We start from the raw sequence: 23,468 nt of genomic DNA on the forward strand, positions 1-23,468 counted from the left end.
AGATGAGAATATGAGTATTACCTGCCTCTTAGCAAGGGAAATCCTCCCGTAAGGTTTCTTCTTCATATTCTTGTAACTAGGACAAGAAGAAACACTCTCTGATGGGAATGGAAAGGTGACGGATTGTGATGCTTCAGATGCTCCTAGAAAGAGATAAATGGGCAAATCATTCCTTTGAATTTCTAGAATCTTTGCAAATCAAGATCAGTGTAATCAACGCCCTTCCTAAAATTCTAAGAACTTCTGCAAGTCAGGATCGATACGTTTAGTTGGGTGCATCACAGAGATTGCGATTTGTTCTAAAGCCCTATAGATTTCTCCAAATCAAAGTCAGAAAGACCGTCTGAAAAGTTCAATCCAAGTGACAGGGATTTTAAGGAGAAAGAGGCTGCCATTGAAGGATGTAGTGGGGGTGGTGATGGCCAAGAAAGAAAGAGGGAAATGAGCTGATCACCACAACCTCCACATATAAGCGAAGAAATGGCAGACTTAGGAGAAAACACGCGTCACTTGATCACCATTAAGACCTTGAAGGTGGTGTGAGAATGAAGGAATGGGTTAAGTTAATTGATTACTGCAGTTTTCCCCACTTTCCAAGTTTATCTCATGAAATCCACAAAGATACTCTGAGTCCGTAGCGGACACGCATTGAGAACTGCCAGTGCGTGGAAATGAAAAGACGTCAACCTAAAGGGTTTGAAATTCTGATCATACTTAAAGATTCATTCCAACGGTCTACGTTCATTGACCAATGAAATGTGGGGGGAAATGAATACACTCATTTTGGGTTTTATTGGTCACGGATGACTGGATCAACAAGTGACCGTCCGCGGGGACTGAGTCAATGGAATTACGTGCCACGGTGGCACTTAATTGACGTATAGGAGAACGTGCATAAACCAGAACGATAGAGGTGAGCAGTTATTGAAATCCCCATCAGAGCAGGTTCAATCTAAAAGAGACAATCGGTCAAATGAGACTGAATCAACCTGATACTATTTGTTTGGGTTGACTCAAGGTCGGGGCATGTTTGTTGCCAGTCGTGGGAATGTGGAAGATAGCCACAAAAACTATGAAGGACGTGAAAATAAGGTGACCCTTCGTGGGTAGTTACCAAAAAGTTTCCTTCCAAGAAGAACATGGGGTAATGAGGAGCGGTCATCCGAATAAAACTATATAAGGAGGTGTCCGTCTCCAAGGAAGAGACCCCAGAACCAAAATCCAAACATGTATTAGCATTTTATGTTTACTTTTCTAGTATATATACTTTTTACTTTCCGTAGTTGTATCTGTACTTGGATTAAGGAAGCAATGGATTCATCTTCCAAGGTGAGTTTGTCTCTTTAGTTCATTTTATCACTTCCACTGGTGCTTGGTTCGTGCTTGTTTTGTCGCTTCGTTCGAGTTGGACGTTCTGTCAACCCTGAGTGTCAATGCGCCGGGCGTGTGGGCACCCTTTTTCTTTATTTCATTGTTCTTTATTTATCTATATAAGTAAAAAAATGTCGTGCTTCCCATATAAAAAGTCCTTTCCATCTGTGTAAAGTTTGTGGAACCCAAGGAAGAAGTGGCATTACCCTCTTCTCAATCGCCTGAAATCAAATCCCAGGCGACGAAAAGGTTTCAATCTTCTACCCTCCTTGGAATTGAGTTTATTCTTGCCTCGATAGAGGCTGGCAGGCCCGCACATACACACATGCACGATCACACACGCACACTCTAGCTCATACACCCAGACCGAAAGAGGCCAAACCTCCAACAACTATATTATTTCTAACACTAATTTAATCAGTATTTGGAAATAACCATATGTGACTTCAAAACTATGTATGTATAAGATCATGATTTTAAATTTGGGCCGAAATCCGAAATTTCAGTGCGGACCGAAACCGAAATTTGCCGAAATTCCAAATTTCGCAAAACACCAAATTTCGACCGAAATTTCTATCCAAAATTTCAGAATTTCTGTGCTAAATTTCGAGAAGAAATACAAAATTTCGGCTTGAAATTTCAGATTTCGGTGGGTCCGAAATCAGTACCCAAACCGAAATTTAAAACCTTGTATAAGATTATATGCAAATAATTTTTGAAGGTATCCAAAGAGGCCCTTAAAAAACCTAGAAAGCCCACATGATATCAGAGCCCAATTCATCCATAGCAGGAATTATACTCATTATCATTAATAGCAGTTGAAAAGCCACGTGAAGCACATGAATATGCAAGAGTTTTGATATAGAAGAAAAGGACTGCATTTCTACAAAGGAGCGCTAAGGGACATAAGGCTTCCTCCTCATCAACTATATTTATCTATTTATTATTTCCTGATGAAAGAAGCTCCCTTCTCAATGCTTTCTGCTAACTCTGTTTTCGCCTTCTCCAAGCACACAGAAACATAAGCATTGCATGAACTTAAGTTTCAAGCAAAAATTTAAGGAAAATAATATCAGTAGAACCATCTTTTAATAATTGCACAAACTCAGCAGTCAAAGGTTATTACTGTTCCCAAAAAGATCTGACAAGCCAATTAAAAAAGAAAAGACAAGCTGAGTTAGTGCAATTAGTAAAACATGGTTGTGCTGATATCATTTACCAAATTTAATTGTTTAACCTTAATTATTGTTAACCATAACTTCTAGAAACAAAAATTCTAACCCCATTTGTTGAATGGCTTGAAGCGAATATTAGTTCATTTTTTCCTTCTATTTCACCATACTATATATGTGGTTTCTATCCAGGCAATTTCACGGCTGACTTTTGCATGAGAGAACAGCCTCCTAGGCTCATTTTTCAATAGATTTTCTCTTAGTCATTTAATTCAAATGAGGTGGCTGTTCTCTCATGATAAAGTCGGCTGTGAAATTGCCTAGCAGATCCCTTCTATTAATGATGTCAATAGTCCATGATAACTCTTCAAACTTACAAAAGATTGTTATAGAATTAACATAGAGATATAGACCACAATAACAATAACTGACTAACCTTTCAAACTCATTCAGTGGCCCTAGAGAGAAGATCTCCTCAGCTCCACCTCGACCTAGTCGTACTTTTGATGCAAAGTAAGGAAGTTCTGTCACCTATAGCAAAGATGTTACTGTTACATACACCCTTATAGAAAGAAACTGAAGAAGCAAGAACAGGTAATGGTAGTAGCAGTAGAAGCAGCAATAGTAGTATGTTGGTGGTATTACCAATAATAGTAGCAACATAAACAGTAGAAAGAATACAATAAAGAGACATGATGCAAGTAGAAATACTTGAGAAACCACAAATGAACATTCCACAATACCAGCATCACCATGCAAGCCCCGAAAGCATGCATCTGCAAATTTAGCAGCTCAAAATGCCTGCATTTTTTTTTTGTGATAAAGATCAATCTGTTAGCAAGTAATTGTGAATATGGAAGGTAGTTAGAAGAGGACATTAAGTAATAAAGAGACCAACCATTGATAATGTCGCGGATCCAGACCCAGCTTTTGCCTGTAGATGATAAGGACGCTTAGATCGATTTTGGGAAAAAGTAGCAAGTATTATTCAAGTGTTTGTTAAAGTGTTTAAATTTGAAATAGTGCTAAAACAACGACCAACCATGGGGGGAACACAGGAAATTGACTGAACATTAGTTCAGAAACTAGAGTCAAGATAAAGTTGACATGCTAGGCTTTTCTTAACAAGCAACTTTCTCAAAACATCAGCCCTGTTTAGTTGCACAAACGCTCAGAATTGATTGGAATTTCAAATGCCTATGAATGCCGATTCCTTGTTTGGTTGTTTATATTGCATTGAAATTCTAGTTGACTCCCCAACATGCTTCAAACATCATTATTGCTTTTTGCTTATGTGGCGCCTAAGTGGCACTCATGTCCCCCCTTCTCATCTTCCAACAAAATTCTACCAAAATGGTAAAATTTTGGTAGAAGAATAGTGAAAAAGGTTTTGTTTCCCTCTTTATGTCCCTTCTCTCTATATATTCGTAATGACACCCCTATGTTTTCCACAACCCTCCGAAAGGACTACCGCGCAACCGATCACTACTTATCACTATTCCACTATTCTTCAAGTGGTAAGTCTAGACATCTATGCCTGTCTACTCCCTTTTGACTTCTTATTCCACTACTCTCTGAGCCACACCCACGGAACCAAACGTAGCACTGTCGTAGGTTCAATCCTAACTTTTCCACCAAAAAAACAAAAGATCATTAAACCATCTCAATGGATTGATGATTGATATCTCCCACCTTGACTTGGCATTCCCACTTTATGGACATCACTTGGCAAGTGGCTTTAGTGTGGATAGTAAGTTTCTGTACAGAAGTCTTCAATGCAGACTTTGAAGTGTAACATGTGTGATGTAGGACCGGGAAGAGAAATAGAAGAAAAAGAAGAGAAATAGAACAAAGATGAGAAGAGGGGAGAAGATGAAGAGAAGAGGATGAGAAGAATAGAAGAAGAGAGGAAATTAGAAGAAGAAGAGAACTAGAAGGAGAGGAGAACTAGAAGTAGAATAAGAAGAGAATTAGAGGGGAGAAATATTACTCAATTAATTAATCATCCAAAACGTAAAATCCCTAATACATGAGACCTATTTATAGGCAATTGAAATAAAAATCCAAGGAAAATAAAAGCCCTACACTAAAAACATGGAAATAAGAATCCTAGAAACTAAATAACATGGAAATAAATCATAATGGGCCAATATGCCCTCTTATTGGGCCTACTATCTTCATCATTCTCCCCCACTTGAAAAGAACTTGCTCTCGAGTTCTAGTCCGCCTGTATCAAATATGTAGACGACCCACTCAAGCAGCATGAGTCGCAATCTGTCGAACTCTGGAATGTTGTACAACGCTCGTGATGTTCGTGAAAGTGGTTGGAACACGAGCGTAGTAATATAGAAGACATCATCCAAGGAGAACCAGAAAGAAATAAACCTCCCCCGACAAATAATACGGCAGAGAATATAGCACCATACTGCTCTTGGGCTAGAGTGGTGGCCATGGATAGCATCAATCCCTGCTCTACAAGGTCAATCTCTAGTAAGCCTTGGCAAAAAATTTCATTAATACTCTCCTCTGTAGTTTCATTTGGCCCAGCTGAACCAATCTCTGCAAATGTTAAGACCTCCTAATCAATCTGCGAAACAAGTTCTGCTGTGTCAGCACAAAGCTCGACAATCAGCTCAATAGGCTCAAAGATAGGGCAATCATCAACAATATGCTGTCGATCATCCGTCTCCGGTAATGGCTCATCAGTCAGGTCACTCGCCTCTGACTCATGACGGTCCTTGGTCGAATTTATCAAAGGATCAGCCTCACATGGCTCTACCACAATAACTACCTCGACTGTGAAAGTGTCAAGCACGCTCTCTCTCTCTCTACATCTCTAGATGCTAGACAATCGATCTTGGATACATCTTTGAATCGCCATGGTCTTCGGCGTCGGCCTCATCAATCAGTGGACCCTGTGGCTCTACATCTGTCATCTCTGACTCTATATCTGCCATCATGGAATCTGTATCTGACATAATCATGGGCTCAATAAGTAAAATGGTCTCGTCAACACTAGCATTTGGCTCATCAATAGTGTTAGCAACTACTTTCTCCCCTTCGTTAGAACTAATATAATCAACAGATGGTGGGGGAGAAGAAATAATCAAGTGGTTATGCAAATCCCACTCACGGCGGGCTGCAGCTTCCCTTTTACGTCGAGCGGCTTCTTCACGCATTAATCTTTATTTATATGATGCTCGCTCACATTTCAATCTTTATTGATATTGATATGCATAAATCCTCATAAACTCATAGCAAACCTCTTCCCAGATATGGAATGGTGGCTTGCCCAAATAATGACACTTTAGCATGAAGTATCTCCACTTCCACCTGGCGTCGCAATACACTATATCCTTGAGTCAGCAAATGGTTATCTAATGATCATTACCGTAGTACTTATGACATGCATCAAGAGCCTTCATCTATTCTAGACATGCATCATCATAATAGCTATAGGGAGTGTAACCTTGCAAATATAGATCGTCGTACCATCAAAATATGGAACAACTGGTGGAGCCATTCGGATTGGTGTTGAAAAATGAATTCAACCGTCTGATATGTCTGTTTGTCATGTCAAAAGGAACATGATGCTTTTGGTGGATCTCAGATCGGACTCCCGGGTCGCCTGCATTGGGGTTCAGACCAAAATTGATGGATGCCAAAAGTTGCTCGAAGTAGTGGTTGTACTAATTGTTGGCTTTTATAATGGGTAGGATATACTGTAAAAGTTGCCACGAATAACTTTCGTGTTGATGGAGAAACCCAATTTTGAGCAGAAATTACCCAAATGAAGAGAGAGAGAGAGAGAGAGAGAGAGAGAGAGAGAGAAAGGGATGGGGAGAGGAGAACGTGCAGAGAGATGTGTGAGAGAGAAAAGAAAATCAATTTCTTTTTTTAGGAGGGCTGCCTTGGGGTAAAAAAAAGGGAGTGAAAATTACCTTATTTCATAAGGTAATTGATGATTTCTTTAAACGGGGTTGTCTATGGAAAAAAGCGGCATACTTTATCCTCTTTGTTTTTTCTTTTACAATTCTAATTCAAGTCACATAACTGAGAAGTCATGTGATCACTAAAAAGTAAAAAAGGATGGGGGTTGGTATCGTAGAAAGGGGGTTATTAATATTAGTTTAAAAGAAAAAAGATGGTAGCCAAGGGAAGAATGGGGGTGGTATTGCCTTATATTATATCACTCCTTTAGTGGTCAAGTGACCCACTGAGCAAGTAAAGGGAAGGGGTTACCTGTTATTTGCTGTTACCGGTAAGTACGAAAAAATTAAAGAAACAAGCAACCAGACCCTTTTAGGGGCCTTACTTTTTTAATGACCTGCAGCCAGATATCATTGAAGAGTATAGTTTACTAAGACTAATATCTATCAAATGAAAGGTGTTTCCTTATTCCTTATGTTTCCTTGGTTCACACGACACTAGAATAGAAGTTTCCTTCTTAAAATGAAACTTTTTGGTGGTGCTCCTGAAAAATCGCCAAAAAACTCGTAAACCAACTCAATCAGTCCGAGGAAGATGGATGGTAAGGTGAGTAAGTTGATGTGGGGGCGGTTGTCTCAACGACGGACGAAGGTGAAGGGTATGATCTTTTTTTTTCCTCTTTCACAAACCTTAGTGAGATGGGATTAAGGGGCTTTTTTCTTGGGTTTGGATCGATTAATTTGGGGCTTTTTGGAAAGTTTTCAAGGCTGAGTTTAAAGACTGAAAGGTGGGTGGATTTGCGAGGAAAGTGGGGCTGAAAATCTGGTTTTCCAAGGGATGATTCAATGGGGCTGCTGGGTGAAATTAAAAGCTAATATTCTCAGCAAGAAAAGGGGTCTAATGGATATTAAGAGGCTGAAATATGGGCTGAAAGTAGGTGGTGTGAGGGTGTCAATCGGTGGCAGAAGATGAGAATTAGGGTTCAGATTAGGGTTAGGGTTTAAAAGTAGGGGCCATTGGTGGATTTTGGTTTGGGTGCGGAAAGGGGCTAGTGGAGGCGAATTTCTGGGCAGATTAGGGAGTAGGGACTGGTTTAAAGTGGTCTAAAACAATAGTAAGATGATTTTCGAGACTAGTTTGTGGTTAGTTTGGATGAGATGTTTGGATGATTCACAGCTTGTTCGGCTGCGTTCTTGGATCTTTTGCTTTGATACCAAAATTGAGGTACGACCGGTAAGAGAAATAGAAGGAAAGGAAAGAGAAATAGAAGAAGGATGAGGAAAGGAGAACAGAAACAGAGGAGGATGAGAAGAATAGAAGAGAGGAAATAAGAAGAAGAAGAGAACTAGAAGGATAGGAGAACTAGAAGTAGAAGAAGAAGAGAATTAAAGGGGAGAAATATCACTCAATTAATTAATCATCGAAAACTTAAAATCCCTAATACATGAGGCCTATTTATATGCAATTGAAATAAAAATTCATGGAAATAAAAGCCCTAAACTAAAAACATGGAAATAAGAATCCTAGAAACTAAATAACATGGAAATAAATCCTAATGGGCCAATATGCCTCTTATTAGGCCTAATATCTGCATCAATGTGTAACCACTACATAAGACTATCATTCTAAGCCAGTCTTCTATGAAAATTTTCAGCGAAGATGTAACATTAACTTGGCTTTTTTAAAGGTGTATATTCTGTAAGGAGCATTGTTGCAACTCTTTAGCCATAGCATCTCTGCTACGTTCTTAGATGTTACTTTTTTTTTCGGATGACACTTTTATTATGTTCTGGATTGCCCCAACTTCAAACCTATGATCTACATATTTTTATTTTCGTGATGACAAGAATATAATCAAGAGGAGCAAAAATCACCTAGAGCATGTACCGGGGAGGTCCTACAGTCTACGATACCTGGATATGGATATGGATACAATCACGGATAGGAACGGATATACAACTCAACATTTTCCAAAATGCAGGACACGGATACAAATACGGATATCACATGATATGAGATAAGAGAAAAGATGTCTATAGATAAAACACCGTTAAGTTTAACAAGATTTAGTAAGTGCTAGACATATGTAATAAGCCTAAGGGCAGTTTATTCATTGTACATAATTCTAATATCTAAATATGATAGAGAGAGGGAGCTAGTCTCTAAATCTTCTATTTCTCACGTTTCCACTCTAGCATGGTATCAGAGCCATAGGATTACGATGCCCTAGGGACCACGTTCACCTCACCTCACCTCCGACTCTCATCCCTCTCCTCCCTCTTTCTCTCGGACAAACCCATCCCCGTCTTTGCCACGAGCCCAAGGGAAGCTCCGGATTGAAGGTTGACGATTCCACTCATTCTGAAGATGCAGCCAGCTGAGCAAGACAGCTGCTGTTTCTAGCGATAGTAGTTTCGGGAATAGATCACTTTCTTGATCTTCCGAAGCCCTAACTCTAACTCTAACCCTAGCCCTAACCCCAAATCCATCAATCCATCCTTTCCAAACCCTAACCCTAACCCATGAACAGTACCGTGAACAGTACCCGTGAACTGTACCGCAAACAATACTCGTGAACAGTACCATAAATAGTGTCATGAATAGTACCGTGAATAGTACCCATGGACAATACGGTGAATAGTGCCACCCCCTCTAACCCCAAAATGGTGCTGCATCCCTTCTCCCATACTCAAATCAATACTGCACCCTCTATCCTACCCCAACACATGTTCTAAAACCTAGCTCCCACCTTATTTTACTTGTTCTTAAAACCCTAACCCTAACCCTAACCATCATTTAAATTGCCTATTTTCAATTCCTTCGCAGCGTTTTCTTTTTTCCTAGTGCCCTAATGCACTAGATTAACATTCTATCATCATCCCTTTTTCCTTTTCTCTCGTTCGCGGCTTTGTATTTGTTCCCTAAGGATGCCTTATTGTGCTTTACTTCATGTGTCGGTTCTCATCACAGCCGCATTTAGCGTATTCTTTCTCATTTAGTTTGTCCCACTTTTCATTTATCTTTGTTTTCTGAGTGTAAGCCCAAGGGTTCCCCATGGGTTCATTCAATGACCTTGTTTTGAAGATTAACAAACACAAATTGATTAGTCGTTTATGGACTGATCATTTGCCTCGAGTGTTGTGCTATGGACAGGTAATTCACATGTCAATCCATGCTAGTACACACCATATATAGCCTATGCTTGAAGATGAATCAAACACAAGACAAAGGAGCTAGAGCATACTCAGACAAACCACACCTTGAAGGATCTACTAAGGAGAAGTTCCACACAACCATCTCAAAGCATTGAACATACAGAGAAGATCATAAAGGCCAAAGCTGGGAGGATCAAGAACCAATGCAAAGGACCAAGGAGCTTGTACCACAACTTGAAGATGTCAAGCATGAAAGCTCAACCATAGAAAAACCCAGCTCAAGAAAAGAGTTCAAGAGAGTGACAGAACGGGTAGAATGTATTCCTATCTCTCTTGCATTTTCTCTTGCCAAGGCATATTGTTTAAACCCCTAAAACTAGTGAAAAATAATATTTTCCAAAGAGACTACAACACACCCTTAGAGCCTAATTGGATTAGTGAATGACCATGTGGTATTTCATCATTATAGGACCCTCATGACATTCCAATCTTCATAGAAAATGAGTTTCAAAAGCCTAAAAGAATTCAGCAACAAAAAGAGAAAAATCTGTTATTCATAGGCTTCTCGGAACTCCGTGAATTATTCTCGGAGCTCCGAGCTCGGAACTCTGAGAAATGGTCCAGGGAATATAATTCAAACTCTGGACATTTTCTCGGAACTCTGAGAAATGGTCAAGGAAGTGAAAATTCACTATCTGGCTGTTTTCTTGGAACTCCAAGATGATTTCTCGGACCTCTGAGAAATTTCTCGGAACTCCGAGAATTGTTCTCGAAACTCCAAAAACGGTAAAAAAGTCCAAAAAAATAGCCGTTGCGGCTATAACGGCTAGTGGACTTTTTTACCCGAAAATTACCAGTTTGCCCATGAAACGGTAGTATTGAGTTGGGAACCTATATATACATGTTGTATAGTTTCAAAACATCAAGGAGAACATTTCTAACTCTAATTAAGCCCTAGAAATACACTTGCAACTATTTTTAGGTTAATTTCTCTGACCAACCAAAATCATTGTGCCTTGATTTGTGAAAATCATTTGAGATTGGTTTAGGCTTAAACTTGTTTATTTTTTAGAGAACGTTGTGAGAGCTTCATTGTGCATTTTAGCCTACTTAGAGGCAAAGCTATCTTCTTCTTCGAAAAGCGCTTAGATCTCAGCGGTGTAGAAGAGACAAGAAAGGTGGAAGGGCATCCTATGTTAATTTCCTTGGGTGAAGGGCTTAGTTCTTGGCCGTGTAGGAGAGACATTGTAAAGGTGGCAAAGGCATCCTCGTTTAATTCCCTTTGGTTGTAAAAGCCTAGGAGCCGGGCGTCATGGAGGTCTCAATAGTGAAAATCCTCAAGTGCGACCTTGAGAAGAGTGGAGTAGGCCGTTTGCCGAACCACTATAAATCCTTGTGTTACTTGTGTTGGTATTTCCCTTTCTCTCTCACCCTTTCACCATCTCACTCTATTATTTGTGCTTGCATTTTTTACATATTTAGAATTGAGTGAGTAGTTAACATTTTGGTTTTAATTGAATAATTACACCTTGCTAACTAGGCTATAAATCACCCAATTAAGTTTCCTAATCAAAAGGGTTTTTGAACTTAAATAAATTTATAATATTTTTTGAGTTCAACTATTTTAAACTTAATTTAACAAGGGATAAGTCTTGGGTGAAATCTTAGGAAAAGTTTTTAAAAGACAAAGGTTTTATAAACATCATATTCACTCCCCTCTAGGTTGCCAAACCAAATCACTCCTCAGATTTCAATTGGTATGAAAGCTAGGGCTGTTGATTAAGACCCTAACCGGTTAAGAGTTAAAAGATCAAATTTTTTACAACTTTAAAAGATGGGATCTAGACTACCTATTTTGGATGGATTAGATTATGGATCATGGTTGATCCATATGAAGACATATCTTAAAGGTCTAGATAGGGAAATGTTGAAGATAATTGAAAATGGTTTTGTTTTAAATGCTAAATCTAGAAAAATAAGTGATTATGATAAAAAGTTATCATCATTAAATGTAAAGGCCCTTATTGCTATATGTTGCTCCTTACCACCACACATTTATGAGAAAGTATCCTCATGTACTAATGCTAAAAAGATTTTGATCAAACTTGAAAAATCTAGTTAAAGTGAAATCCTATGCTTAAATGGAATAATTGAGAAATCAAATGAAAATGCATTGAAAAATATTGATTTCACATTTGAAGAACTACATTGTGCTTTTCAAGATTTGAATAAGAAACTTGAGGATCAACTAGCTAAGAATTCAAACTTGAAAAATAATTTAGCTAATATTTACAAGGAGTTTAGGTCACTAGAAATAAATCATGCACATCTTAGTGAAGAAAATGAATGTTTAAAAATAATTTTATTGATCTAGGTGATACCATTGCTTCACTAAGAGAGGAAAATCAACTCCATGAAGAGAAAATTAAAATGTTTTCATTTCTTGAATCATTGAATTTTAAAACGGAAATAAATATTTTAAATTTCAAGAATGAAACATTAGTGTTGGAAAATCTTAGACTACAAGAAAATACAAAATATCATTGTTCTCATATGCATTCTTGTAGTTCATCTTGTTGTTCATCCCGTCAATGGTACTCTTATACTTCGTGTGATTATTGTGGTAGAATCTGACATTACAAGTTTAAATGCAAGTTTAGACTTGTAACAAGTTCCAAGTTTGTTTGGGTGCGAAAAGATTCATATCTTAGAACAAACTTGAGTGGACCCAAGATGGTTTGGGTTCCAAGATCCATAATATGATCTTTATTTTGTTTATTTAGATTAGGGGTTGTGCTTTTTTTAATATCATTTGATAAATTTGATTGTGTAGATACCTTGCATTTATTATTGTTTGATTCCATTGTATCTATGTATGTTGGTGCTTAAATGATAAATCTTTTTGAAAATCCAAAGTCTATAAGCTTAGAATATTTGTATTAGACTTTGACACATTGCACTAAATTGTCATATCTATTGGAAAATATTTCCTAGACATCTCACTTGATGTCTAGTTTATGCTTCAGCTAAAATTGTCAAATCCTATGGAATGTATGCTTCTAGATACAATACGCTTGGTTCTTATGTATCTAGTTAGTTTTTAGCTTAAATGCCATATCCTTTGTGTTTAATTGGGTGCTTGATGTTATATTCTTAATTCCTTGCATATAGCCTCATATGTTTTTTAAAGATCACATATTTCTTTGGAAGAAACAACTTATAGATACAATAGACTTATATTGTTCAATTCTATATGTTCTACTCTAAGTGCACACACTAAGACTTAGATCTTCTTGCACTTAGTGAACATCCACAAAAGGAAGCCACTCTAGAGAATTTAAAGTTAAAAATCATAATTATGCTTATAGGAAAATCAACCACACCTTTTTGCACATGTGTTCAAATTAAATCTTCAAGTACATCTTCAAAATTTGAACCTTATTTGGTAGTTGCTAGAAGCTAGGTGTATGATCTATCACATCTCTCTAGTAAAACTAAAAAGAGAAGAAATCTAGAGGTTTAAAGACTTTAACTTAAATCGATATTTTTGGCAATCAAATAATACTTAAGCAAAAACTGAGAAAAATCCAAAGTATTATTCTTTAAACTCTATTTTGGACAGACATAGCACTTGCTAGATAATTATGTACTTAAATTGTTTTAAAATATCATTTCTAGCAAAACTAAGGTATTAAATGTCATGTCTAAGAAAATAAGTCAAATCACTTTTTAGACATCTTTTTGTGCCCTAGGTGAACAAACATGTTTATTACTTTGCACCTAGTTGTCCTATCAAACCTATTCTATTACATGCTTAATGATTTTCATCAAATGTAATAAGAATCATAGATGGGTTAAAAATTAGTGTATTTTCAAAAGCTATAATTGGATATTCTCATGACTAAGTTGAGCCTTGAAATGTATAGGTATTTTATATGTATTTTCTTCAAGTAGTCATGAAAGTTTATATTGGAATACATGTGTCCAAGGTGGTTTGCATCATTTCATGATATATATATATATATATATATATATATATATATATATATACATATATATTCTAAAATCCTTGGATCTTTCCCTAAAATTAAAAATAAAAGGATATATATTATATAGGAAAGTTAAATCATGAATCTAGATTAAATGTATGATACCCACTTGAGTTAAAATTAAAAATTTCATAAGAATCTAGTATCATAATTAGGCATTTACTCAATTGAGTAAAATTAAAACTCATATAGTGGTTGCACACAATACATTGTGATGGGAATAGATGTCTCCCATACATTTTAGTTTTCAATAGGCTTATGCACTATGTGCTTAATGCCTTATCTTTACATATGTGATATGTGGATGTAGGAAGTAGTTGTTTGGACGTTGTACTTCATTTGAGATATTCACCTTGTCCAAACATGATAGACTATCCATGGAGGCCTTGATATGGATCTGTGGACCCCGATCCGAGGACGGCGAGGAATGGGTCCCTAACACCCTCTAGATCTCCACAACGTGAAGGAGAGCTCTACCAAGGAACTCTCGAAACTGTTGCCACCCTCACAGCATAGCATGAGTGGCGATATAAAAAGAAAGAGATACATCCTGATCCGGAGCCAGGGCTCAAAACAAAGATATATCTAAAAATAACTCAGAGTCGCCATCCATGGATGTGCCATGGAACCAAAACAAATGCTCTGTTTGCAATGGATAACCAGAGATACAAAAGGTCCGTGCCGGGTGGCGAATGGAGAAGGTTTGAAGAGCACCCCCAATTTGCCCGAGTGCGAACACTTGGTCTCTTATGCCATTTATTATTAACCTCGAAGAGTTTTGGGAAAAATCATGTGAAATTGGAACAATCCTCAGGAGTCGTCTATCTAAGCATGGATTTTCTGAGAATAGAAATAATAGCACACAAAAATAAATGAAAGAGGTGCCACCTAAATATTGCTAGGTTATGAGTGACATACCTAACTGGTATCTAAGTTCTGATGGACAAACACATACAAGCTACAGCTAAAGGTATAGGATCAGTACAAGAAAGTAAGAGAACATAACAAAACACATAACATAACAAATCCTAAGACTCTAAACGATTTAGCCCGAGTCCTCGGATGGTCTGGTATTCATCCAAAGAAGCCTACGTATCCCCGCCTCCACGAGAATCAAGGCAACGTAGTTCTTCACGCCTATTCTAAGCTATGATGCCTAAGACACCTAGACCTCTATCTTAGACTCGATCTAAAAGACCGGACTAGTTATTAAAGCTTCTTGAACGATTATTTAAATTCCAGTGGATTGTAGATTTTAGGACACCCTATATGCCCTAACTAAATGCAGGTTAGCCCTAAGCTAATGCAGGTGGTTCCTACAACCTATGTGTAACTAGGCTGTGTGTCCTAAGGAAAACAATGGGATCACTAGCGCATCCTAGACCTAGTCATCAGTCGGCGATGTGAATCGCCAACTGACCGGACGGAGGCGCTCCTAGCTAGGTAAAAACTCCTAACTCTAAAACAAACACACAACAAACAAACGAATAAACAACCTATCAAAAGAAACCCCTAACTCTAAAACTCTATATCTAGGAGAAACTCCTAACACTAGAAGAAGAGCTTTTTGAAAAACACGGTTTTAAAGAAAAATGGTTAAAGTATATTTATTTACAAAGTTTGGCTAGACCTGAGATAAGAATCTCAAGCTGCACTACGTACCTCTTAGAAGAGGATCAAGCCAACGTAGTTCGAAACGAACTCTCATAAACTACGCTATAAAACTCAACACTTTAGATTTTTTTAAAGGTTTTCGTTGTTTTAAATATTTTTGAAGTGCTTTTATATTCTTGACGATTAAAAGAAGTGTGTTAACACCCTTCAGCTAAAGGGGATCCGATAGAACAGCCTCCTTACCCACCATATCGCGGTAGAGTAATCTAGAGGAAAACGGGATCCCTAAAGCCTAAGGGGAAAGAAATCAAAATAGGGGGGACTAAAATCCCAAAGAAAAGAACAATCTCGAAGAGACAAAAACAAAACTAATGAGCCCTAATCAATCTCCAAAGGAGATGATATCTAATCTGCGAGAGAAAACCCTAAATAAACGAGAGATGGAAAGCTTCTAACCCTAAGGGCTAGACTTCTAAACAAAAGGGACAGACAAAAACCCTATAAGAAGAATTACTAAACAATTAGCCACTGAGGAAGGGTCCTAACTAGCTAAACACTCTAAGAGGAGGGAATCCCTTAACCTGCGAAAACCCTAAGGCAGGAAGGGAAGAGGCTGGCTCAAGAAACGTTCCATCATTGCTGAACCTAAGAGAAGTGTTCCCAAAGTCGATGGAATCCTGAAACCCGAAAAGGATCCCGAGGAACGTGCGAAGAATAGTCCCGGAAAGAAAGGAAACCCCTCAAACCCTGCAAAGACCCTAAGATGGGAAAAATGATAAGAAGGGCAAGGGGTTGGCTCAAGAAACATTCCGTCATCGCCGAAGCCCGGGAGAAAGTTTCCAAATACCGATGAGATGTCTAAACTCGAAGACCAACCCAAAAACAGATATGAAGCAACCCCGGAGGTCTAAAGCTAACCCCAAGACACAGAGATAATCTTGGGGGAGCCAAAGAAATCATGACTAGAGATGTAAGTCACATAAATCATATACAAATCCCGGATATCGGAGCAAGGGGAAATTGAGGAGATGATGTGAGAATGGCTTCAGAACCCAACCAATTGAGAGGGTGCCCAAAAATAATCCTCAAGCACACAAACATGGAGCCAAAAGTGACACCCCTCCTAAGTATATGAGCACGGCGCTAAGTAAAGACATGCACATGACTTTTGGTCTATTGAAACTGATAATGCGGACTACTTTTTTTTACAAGCACTCGAGGAAAAACTTGGTAGAAGACCTTCACATAGCCGTAGAATTTGGTGAATTGAATATGACCACAGTTTAAGCCATCTGAAACGGAGCTGCTCTCACTAATCTGGTTCCATCCCTTATAATTAAATCCTCATCAAATTGGAATAAAGACCAACTGATCCTATGGGGTTATTAAATCATGGAGTGGTGCCGGCATCAGAAGCATTGAGAGTTCTACTCTAGACTGACTTAGAATAAATGACCAAGTAGAAGACTCCATCCGACCAAATAGCATGATCTAATCAGGAAGAAAAATTAGGAGAAGGATGACTACCGATTGTGTTCAAAATAGGTACACAGGGCCTATGTTGAATCTTAAACTCTCATGAACACAAGGATTGGGAATTACCAAGCTGTAGAAACGAAGACAAATTGGTGTTGTCAATGGAATCGGAATAGAAGACTCGACAAGCACACGGACTAGAAGATAATATCTCAAACCTCTTACAGAAAAGACATTGCAATCTTCAAGACCTGATCATAGGAGCGAACCTTATTCTTCTTTCATTTTCAAATTGCAAGACAAATCAGAGTAGGGCTGATTAAGAATAAAACCTTTGAGTGCAAGAGAAAAGAAGAACACATTACAGGGAGCATGAAAGCCATTTAGCAACTGGCATTAAACAGAAATCACCACATTGGAACAACTGAAAATCATTGGAAATTAAATATATTACCAAATATTGATGACCACGGATCTCCTTGCCGTAAGATCTGCAATGAGCAAATGCTTCCTCGCTGGAGTAGATGTTCCAAAATCACGGCAACGAGGCTTGGGTTTGACTACTTCTTTTCAGAGATCCAAGCTACGGGTACCTGGGGATCGATGATGGTCGGAATCTGAGAATCTGCCTAAGAAATAGAAATCAAGGTGTTGACTGCAAGCTTGAAAGGGGTCAGGAATGCGAGATCGCTAATGAGGAATGATCGGAGGATTGCAGGAATTTGGCGAGATTCGCAAGAGGTGAATGGTTATGGTCGATTTTAATGAAAAGAAAAAAGAAAAATAAAAAATAAAAAATGACTGGATTTAGATGAAAAGGGCGGCTGGTGATGGAGGCAAAAGGGAAACGAAGAAGATGAGATGGGTTTGGGTCGGATTTGAGATGGAGATGGGAGATCGGATGGTGTGGGTTTGATCGGATTCCGGCAAGCTTCCCGGAATCAATGGGTTTGCCGGAGGTGGAAAGGGGGTGGTCGAAAAAATGGGGAATATTGCAGAGGTGAGGGTGATGGTCGGAGAAGGGGTTAGGTGAAGAAATGAGGTGGGTTTAAAGTCAGAAATGGAGGAGATTGGACGGATTAGGTTCGGGTTGGCCAGAGTTGGGGTTGAAAATGGAGGTGGGTTAGGGTATAGATGGTGAAGGGGATAGGATCGGGTGGTGGGTTTGATCGGATTCCGGCAAGCTTGCAGGAATCAATGGGTTTGCCGGAGGTGGAAAGGGGGCAAAAACAGGGGATAGGGTTTGAGGGTTACAGATGGGGTGGTGGCTGATGGTGGAGGTGGAGGTCTGAAATGGTGGAGCTCAGATTTTGGTGGTTGGAGAATTAAAGCTCATTGCCGGATTTAATGGAGGTGATGGGGTTTTGAGTTTTTTTTTATTTTTTTGCAGAGGATAAGGGAAAAATGAAGGAGAAGATGGAGATGATGGTGTTGATCGGTGAGGGTGAAAAAATGAAATGGGTTTGGGCTGAGAAAGAGATGGTGATGGTGGGTTTGGGTTTTAGGAGGTGGAGGTGATGGCGGTTCCGATGGCTTCACCGTATTCCGGTGATGGTGGTGGTGGTGCAGATGAAACGAAGAAGAAGAAGAAGAAGAAGAAGGAGAAGAGGGAGATGGATGATCGGAGATGATGGCCGGAGATGGGGATGATGGTGGGTTTGGTTATGGTCGGTTTTAATGAAAAGGAGGAGATTGGCCGGATTAGGTTCGGGTTGGCCGGAGTTGGGGTTGGAAATGGAGGTGGGTTAGGGTATAGATGGTGAAGGGGATAGGATCAGGTGGTGGGTTTGATCGGATTCCGGCAAGCTTGCCGGAATCAATGGGTTTGTCGGAGGTGGAAAGGGGGCAAAAACAGGGGATAGGGTTTGAGGGTTACAGATGGGGTGGTGGCTGATGGTGGAGGTGGTCTAAAATGGTGGAGCTCAGATTTTGGTGGTCGGAGAATCAAAGCTCATTGCCAGATTTAATGGAGGTGATGGGGTTTTGGGTTTTTTTTTTTTTTTTTTTTTTTTTTTGCAGAGGATAAGGGAAAAATGAAGGAGAAGATGGAGATGATGGTGTTGATCGGTGAGGGTGGAAAAATGAAATGGGTTTGGGCTGAGAAAGAGATGGTGATGGTGGGTTTGGGTTTTGGGAGGTGGAGGTGATGGCGGCTCCGATGGCTTCACCGGATTCCGGTGATGGTGGTGGTGGTGCAGATGAAACGAATAAGAAGAAGAAGAAGAAGAAGAAGAAGAAGAAGAAGGAGAAGAGGGAGATGGATGACCGGAGATGATGGCCGGAGATGGGGATGATGGTCGGCGGCTGCAAATCACCTTTCTCCACTCTCTTGCGGCTGCCGAAATCCCCTCCTTTCCAACCCTAGTTTGTTTGGTATTTAAAGGGAAAATGATAAATTCTCACCCCCACTATTTCATGGACAGCCCCCTCTGCAAATAACTCACCCCCCTTATACATTCAAACCACACCTCTTTCCCGGCTCGTCCTATCTGCCATTTCTCGGCAGATTTTGTCGAAACTTTACGGGGACCTCGGTGAGACCTTAAGCTGCCTGAGGATTTAATTTATGATCCCAACTCACTGATTTGACAAGGTTAAGCACAAAACATGGAGGTGCAGGGCACGGTCAAAATGGGGTGTCTACAGATGCCCCTCTTTGGCAGAGTGTGCTTCTCACACGAATGGCAAAGCTGAACAGACAACACCTTTTGTCCGGCCCGAAAACAAAGTAAAACAAGTTTTTGGGTTTTGATTTTGAGATACAAAGGTAAACTGGCAAAAAGACTTTTCAAGAGACTCAAGATCTGCAAGCATTGGTGAGATAGCCTCTCTCCGACTCTTAACTCAAGAAAACATATCATGACATATCAATGAGATGGCTTCTCTTTAAACTCTAAAGTCGACAAAACATATCGCATCAGTGAAACTACTTTCCACCTCACGTACTCAAAACAATAGGGAAACTGCTTTCAAACAAGCATTCTAAATCAAAAGAAACTACTTTTCTCTCAAACAATCAAAACCAAAAGGAAACTACTTTTCCAACAAACATCATAATCAAAAGGAAACTACTTTTCCGACAATCATCATAAACACGAGAAACTATTTTTCTCCAAAAACTCTATCTCTGAGAAACTACTTTTCTCTCTAAAATCTCTATACCTGAGAAACTACTTTTCTCTTCCAAATCTCCAAATAATTGAGAAACTACTTTTCTCTTCAAAACTCTATCTTTGAGAAACTACTTTTCTCCTCCAAGATCTTCAAATCATAGAGAAACTACTTTTCTCTTCAAAAACTCTATCTTTGAGAAACTACTTTTCTCCTCCAAGATCTTCAAATCATAGAGAAACTACTTTTCTGTTCAAAAACTCTATCTTTGAGAAACTACTTTTCTCCTCCAAAATCTTCTAATCATTGAGAAACTACTTTTCTCTAAAAACTTCTTCCAATCCAAGGGGAAACTACTTTTCGCCCAATCTTTAAATCACGGGGAAACTACTTTTCGCCCAATCAATAATCAAAGGGGAAACTACTTTTCACCCAAACTTCCAACTAAAAGGGGAAACTACTTCTTGCCCAGTCTTTAAATCAAAGGGAAAACTACTTCTCGCCCAATTTTTCAATCAAAGGGGAAATTACTTCTCGCCCAATCTTAAAATCAACGGGGAAACTACTTTTCGCCCAATCTTCCAATCAACGGGGAAACTACTTTTCACCCAATCTTTCAAATCATGGAGAAACTACTTTTCGCCCAATCTTCCAATCAACGGGGAAACTACTTTTCGCCCAATCTTTCAATCACGGGGAAACTACTTTTCACCCAATCTTCCAATCAACGGGGAAACTACTTTTCGCCCAATCTTTCAATCACGGGGAAACTACTTTTCACCCAATCTTCCAATCAACGGGGAAACTACTTTTCGCCCAATCTTTCAAATCATGGGGAAGCTACTTTTCACCCAATCTTCCAATCAACGGGGAAACTACTTTTCGCCCAATCTTTCAAATCATGGGAAAACTACTTTTCGCCCAATCTTCCAATCAACGGGGAAACTACTTTACGCCCAATCCTTTTAAATCAAAGGGGAAACTACTTCTCGCTCAATTTTTCAATCAAAGGGGAAACTACTTTTCGCACAATCTTCCAATCAACGGGGAAACTACTTTTCGCCCAATCTTTCAAATCATGGGGAAACTACTTTTCGCCCAATCATCCAATCAACAGGGAAATTACTTTTCGCCCAATCTTTTTAAATTAAAGGGGAAACTACTTTTCACCCAAACTTCCAATCAAAGGGGAAACTACTTCTCGCCCAATCTTTCAATCACGGGGAAACTAATTTTTGCCCAATCTTAAAATCAACGGGGAAACTACTTTTCGCCCAATCTTTGATCACGGTGAAACTACTTTTCACCAGGCGATAGCTATACAGACCATTGCTGAAAATCCATCTGTTTAGCTATCCGGGTAATTCTGACTCCTCTCTTTCAAGGTAGCGAATCACCCAAGATTTATATGGTCCTGCCAAACAATTCCATACAAATCCACGCAGATATACCTGACTCCTAACTCGTTAGGTAGCGGTACATTGCGAAGCGATGATTAAGCAAGTCACTACTTGACATTTCATTGCTAATCATCTGGGTATTCAAATATTTGAGGAAACTACTTCTCTCCCAAACATTCAATACCAAGGCGAAACTACTTTTCACCAAGCAACAAATAAACAAGCCACTACTTGGCACCTCATTGATTAACTATCAAAAGATTTTTTTCTTTTTTTTAAAAAAAAAATGCCCCTTGTTTGGGTTTAACAAAGAAAAAGATTTTTTTAGGCCCAAAGGGCTTGCAAACATGATTGATGGGCTTATTGATCTTATATCGAGTTCATTTATAGCATAGCTATCTCCTGTCGAGAATAAATGGGAGCGCATGATCATTGCTGAAGACCGGACTCGAAAAACTTGATAGAATTTTCAGGTATTGGCTCTTTTAAAGAGAAGAAAAAGCATTCTGCTAAGATTTTAAAGATTGCAAAAGTGAATTCTAGACTCCGTTGGGTACTAGATTTTCTGAAACATTGACTCTTTCAAAGAATGAGTTCAATTGATGAATTTGATTCAAGAGAGCGTTCAAGCTTCTCTTGCTTCTATTTGCTGAAAATATTTATCTCAATTATATTGTATTTGATATCTTTTATGACGCAAGTCATAAAAGATGCCCCTAGCATGATTACTTCCATGACAGGATTCATTGGAGAGCAAAACCAGGATAGGTAAGAAAAGTTTAAGCTTGCATGAGTTCTTTCTTTGGCATATGAGTAAAAAGGATATCCACAATGGATGAGTCTGAGAGAAAAAATGTATATGGGTTTTTTTCATTGCTCACTACTTGAGGCTTTGATGTCTCTGAAAAGTTTGAACAAAATATCTCTTGCCATTTCCTTGATTTCTAAACCAGGATCTATTCTGAATTTTCTTCACATTTCAAAAGGTATACTCTCGCTCTTCTAGTGCCAAACACTTCGGACATTGAGAGAAAAAAGGATAAAAAATAAGAGAAAGACTTCCAATGACTAGATCAAAGAAGACTCAAATTACTCAAGGGACTTGACTCACTTTTGATTGACCCTTAGATAAAATGCGTTATTTTGTTATGGTAAGGCTAGCCACTCTTAGAGTACTCTAAAAAACCATGTCAAAAGGCTCTAGTTTCTTCCATCGGGACATCCGTCATGGTTATTACCCCCTTTGGGTTGCTCGGTTTTAATGCCCCTAATTTAAAAGGATATCAAAGTAAGTCTTGTCGACACTACTCGGATTCCAGAATCCTGCCCTGTGTAGAGGTTGCTTCTCCGTCTCCTTGATTTCTCTCTTCAAAAGAAGTCACAATTTTTACTTTCTAAGTTTTCAGTCTAAAAGACTACTTATCTCAACTTTCGCTTGCACTAGAAGGACTTTCTAGGAAGGCTTGGATTCTAAATGGGTGGGATATTTAAAGTTCAAACGATTTGGACCGAATCTGGTCTAGCCAACCTACGTATCCCAAAAATGGAGGATCAGATCCGCGTAGTTCGCTTTGGGTTTTTTCAAAGAATGGTTTAGCATTTAGCTTCAAAATTTTGAAAGGGATTTTATCCCAAGGTTTGACCGAACCTGAATTAATCAGGTTGCCTACGTACCCCTGAAGAGTTAGGGATCAGGTCCGACGTAGTTTGGGTGCATAAATGCCCCGGGTTTATAATGTGTTATGAAAAGAAATTGTTTAATTTTGCTTTTGGCCCAAAGGGTTTATAGAAGGATTTTTAAACGTTGGGATTTTGGCCATAAAAGTTCAGACATCCAAGGATGGCCTCCTGATGTATTTGATGTACAAGCTCTTTTGCTTAAGGTTCAAAGACTTAAATTTTTTTTCAAGGAGTCTGACGGCATGTCAGGCAAAACTTCAACCACTGTGCTCCACTCCCATCTCGAAGATCTAAAATTTATGCTCAAGGTTTCACAACTCCACGTCTCTTTTTTTTTGTACTCCTTCATTTCTTTTAAATGTTCTCCTTCTTTTGGACATTGGGAATGTCCTTATTAGTGGAATATTCTACCTAGAAATCAAAAATAAAAATACAGAGCCCAATTTTTTATTTTTTTTAAGTGCTCAAATTTATAATGCAACTTCCTTGCCTGAAAGTCTTCTCTCAATA

At 38.8% G+C, this 23,468-nt stretch overlaps 1 pseudogene; it reads right to left on the reverse strand.

The window, feature by feature from the left end:
- Nucleotides 1-2,314: 2,314 nt before the first annotated feature.
- LOC143851108 (malate dehydrogenase, glyoxysomal-like) overlaps nucleotides 2,315-23,468 on the reverse strand; it is a 52,712-nt pseudogene continuing 31,558 nt past the window's right edge.

The sequence above is a fragment of the Tasmannia lanceolata genome, unplaced genomic scaffold (assembly GCF_043159265.1).
Source record: "Tasmannia lanceolata isolate RefF3 unplaced genomic scaffold, GAP_Taslan_0.1 ptg000018l, whole genome shotgun sequence".
NCBI lineage: Eukaryota > Viridiplantae > Streptophyta > Magnoliopsida > Canellales > Winteraceae > Tasmannia > Tasmannia lanceolata.